General features: G+C 44.0%; 1 pseudogene; it reads left to right on the forward strand.

The window, feature by feature from the left end:
* The first annotated feature begins 6 nt into the window (after positions 1-6).
* On the forward strand, positions 7-3,593 carry LOC115284587 (annotated as a pseudogene).
* The last annotated feature ends 459 nt before the right edge of the window (positions 3,594-4,052 follow it).

Genomic DNA, 4,052 nt, shown 5'->3' on the forward strand with positions numbered 1-4,052 from the left:
GTCCATTTCCCATGCATACTGTCTACTGGCCATCTCAACCTTCAGGTCTTCCTGTGATTTATTCCCATTTACTTGTAGCTCCTACATTGATAGCTGTGTAGGACTGGGCCTGAGAAACCAGAATTCCATGGTATGTAATACCTAGCGCATACTAACATCTCCCCAGAGTCCACCTAAGACTCGTACATTACCTTTAGTTTCAGTTTTACTCTTCGTAAAAGACCAAATGAATATCAGCCACATTCATAAATAGATTACAATATATTCTGACAGTGTAATACCAAAGAAAAGGAACATAGCATAACTATAGCTACATTCCACAATGTGGGTGAATCTTAGAAACATAATACTGAGCAGAAGCATCCAGCAACAATATTTGAACCCAGTACATAAAGTTTAAGACAAGGTAAAAGTACTTCATGGTGATAAAACTCTGAATAGCATGTTAGCCATGGGAGGGCAGAATATAGTCACTAGAGGGGCTGGGAGAGGGCTTTCTGGATGCTGGTAGATTCTTAACTGGATGTTTTTTATATAGTTGTGTTCATTATGAAAATTCTTTGAATTCTACAGTTATGTTTTGTGCATCTATCAGAGCTGACAGCTGTGTCCTTCGTATTAGTTTAGATTAAGAGGCATGTGATGTTTTTCTTTTTGTGTTTTAACGACCTCACCTGAAAGGACCCTTTCTGTGCCTAAGTGCTGCTTGTCATCTCTCTCTCTCTCTCAGATTTTATTTTTAAGTAATCTATACACCCAACATGGGGCTTGACCTCACAACCCCAAGATCAAGAGTCGCATCTGTATTGACTAAGCCAGGCACCCCTCATCTCTGTTTTGGCTCCTTTGCTCCTAGAGCTTTGTCTGTCTGTCTGTCTGTCTGTCTCTCTCTCTCTCTTTTTTTTTTTTTTTTTTTGCCTCCCTTTCCTCCTGTTCTTCTGTAAACAATTGTTCTGTTAATTTAGAGAGAGTGAAAGAGGTATCAGAGGAAGAACTTCTAGAAGAGTTGAGGCATTTCAGCATCATTCATGGGCATTTCAGTCTGGTAGAAGTCTGACAGACTGGGTTCATTCATTCATCCAGCAGTTAGGAAGTCTGTGCCAGGCTCCCAGGAGACCCAGATTAATAAAACCTGGTTATGTGGTGGGAGGAGTGGAGTGGGGGTTGTGGCAGGGACCACATGCTGAGCAACTGTGTGGAGGTTATGGAGAACTCCAAGTAGCCCACCACCGGTGGAATAGGTTTATGATCTCTAGAGAAGGTATAGTACCTTGATGAGTGTAAAGTGTATTTTCAACAAGGTCACGTACAAATAAGTGCAGAATAATGTGCTGAAGACATGTAGTTAAGAGTAAGCAGGGATCTATCCTGTGTCTCTGCCTCTCCCATCACAAAGGATCGTGCTCACATGATCTCTGTGCTCAGATCTTTAGTTTCCCTTCCTCTTATTATATAAGGACACTGAGCCCATCATGGGGACTGCACCCTAATGACTGTATCTTATTACTTCCCAAACACCCCATCTGATACCAACACATTGGAGCTTTAAGGTTTCAACCTATGAATTTGGGGAAGACACAAACATTCAGTAATGAAGTGGGAAAAGGTAAAGCAAAGTCTGGTTTTAGAGTCCAAAGAAAACTGTATTGAGGTCGTTGGTCAAATGGAAAAAGAAAGAACTGTTAATGGGACATTCTTACAAGCCAAATTCTAACGTAGAAATTTACTTTCATAACTTCTACAGAATTAGCTTCTATCTCCTTTGTCCTGTAGGCATTGGGAGCAAAGAAAAGGAGGCTAAAACCCAGCAGGCAGACCTCAAGGGGGCGCTTGCCCGAGCGACAGCAGAGAGGTTTGGGGAAGCCCCGCTCCAGAGCCCTGAACTTGGAGGAACCTGTGAGCAGGAGCCCAGAAGCTCTGTGGCAAACATGCCAGGGCCTCCGCCTTCTCAGCATGGTGTCAGACCCCTGCCTGATGACCTCAAGACCCACAGCTCCTTCTGGAAGCCTTTTCAGTGTCCCGAGTGTGGAAAAGGATTCAGTCGGAGCTCAAATCTTGTCAGACACCAGCGAACCCATGAAGAAGAGAAATCCTATGGGTGCGTCGAGTGTGGGAAGGGGTTCACCTTGAGAGAGTACCTTATGAAGCACCAGAGAACCCACCTGGGAAAGAGACCCTATGTGTGCAGCGAGTGCTGGAAAACGTTCAGTCAGAGGCACCACCTCGAGGTCCACCAGAGGAGTCACACAGGGGAGAAGCCATACAAGTGTGGTGACTGCTGGAAAAGCTTCAGCCGAAGGCAGCATCTGCAGGTGCATAGGAGAACTCACACGGGGGAAAAGCCCTACATCTGTGAGTGTGGCAAGAGCTTCAGCAGGAACGCAAACCTGGCTGTGCACCGGCGAGCCCACACTGGTGAGAAGCCATACGGGTGTCAGGTGTGTGGGAAGCGGTTCAGTAAAGGGGAGCGACTGGTCAGACACCAGAGGATCCACACTGGGGAGAAGCCCTACCACTGTCCTGCCTGCGGGAGGAGCTTCAACCAGAGGTCCATCCTCAATCGGCACCAGAAAACTCAGCATCGCCAGGAGACCCTGGTGCAGTAAAAATGCACCTCTTCTGTGAAAGAAAGGTGCTGGAAGGTATAGGACCTTTCAGGATCACCAAGTAGAGGGAAATCTCATTGGAGGATGGATTTGTCTTTACCTACTGAAGGGCTTTGAGGTGTGAGCGGAAGAATGATGGGGTGAGAAAGGGACTTTGACCCATTTTCCTTCCATTTGTTGTCAAAGAGAAGCAAGGCAAGGCCTGATTTATTTTGAGTTTCCAGAGGGCAAAGCTCCTCAGCTCTCTGATCCAAGTGGTGTGAACAGTGTTTTTTGTTTTGGTTTTTTTTTTGTTTTACCATCTTTGGGGGAAATGATCTCCTGAATTTCAGGTCAGGTTGAAGTTTTTCTCCCTCGGTGGGATGTTCATGTCTGCCTCTAGAGCAAGTCTGATAGTAAGGGCAAAATGGTGTCCCACATTGACAACTTACACCACATTGTGTAAGTTGTAGGGCTGTATCGACCTGCAAGATCATTAGCTCAAACTCTGCCTCCCTTCTTTTCCATTTAACAAGTATTTATTGAACAGCTACTGTGTGTCTGGTGCTGGGAGCACAGTGATGAATGAGGCACATGAATGTGAGCCTCCTGGAGCGTCTGATTTACCAGTGGGGACACACACAGAACCATTAATAGCTCCAGGCGTTCTAAGTTAACATTTGTTTTAAGTGCTGTTGGAGAGGATAGTCTTCTGGTGCTCACTTGTTCTGCCCTCTCGCTCAGGTGCTGGATCTTTCCCTTTCCAGTTGGGATCTTTCAGGCAGCCTTGTTTATTTTTACTTTATTTGTACCCCCTTTGTCTCTAACATTGTACCCTCATCTGTAAAGTTTCCCTGTTATTCCTTGTACTGTAACAACTATCCACCCATCCAGTAGGAAATTAATATTTTGCTATTGATTATTGAATAAACATGAAAGTATGTTAAAAATTGTTCAGTTCTATATAAAATTCTAATTAAATAAATCTGAAAGATGAACTATTATTAATACAGTGTATTTGATGGCACTTTACAACATAAAAGATGCTTCTTTTTCTATTTCCACTTTATTCATTCCACACATATTTATTGAGGCCCAACAGTGTGCCAGGAACTCTCTTAGGTGCTTGCCATATATCAATAAATAAAATGGGAAAGTCCCTGACTTCATAAAACCTTCGTTTTAGTGAACATATTTGATCTTCAGAACCTCCTAAGGTGGAACTTATGGATACTCCCATAAACTCTCTGGACCCAGGATCTGTGCCTTTGTCCTTGGTCCTTGTCAGTTTCCTACCTTGAAATGCATTCGCCACCTACCTCTTGTAACCAGAGATTCTTGTCATCTGAGAGGCTCTCAGTTGCCAGCTGGAAGTCATGAGGTGGTAGCTATCTGTTTCACAAAAGTGTTGATTCAAAAAAATAGAGATGTTTGTTAGGCATTTAAAAGTACATAGTAATGAGAAGA

Source organism: Suricata suricatta, unplaced genomic scaffold, assembly GCF_006229205.1.
Source record: "Suricata suricatta isolate VVHF042 unplaced genomic scaffold, meerkat_22Aug2017_6uvM2_HiC HiC_scaffold_110, whole genome shotgun sequence".
In the NCBI taxonomy this organism is placed as follows: Eukaryota; Metazoa; Chordata; class Mammalia; order Carnivora; family Herpestidae; genus Suricata; species Suricata suricatta.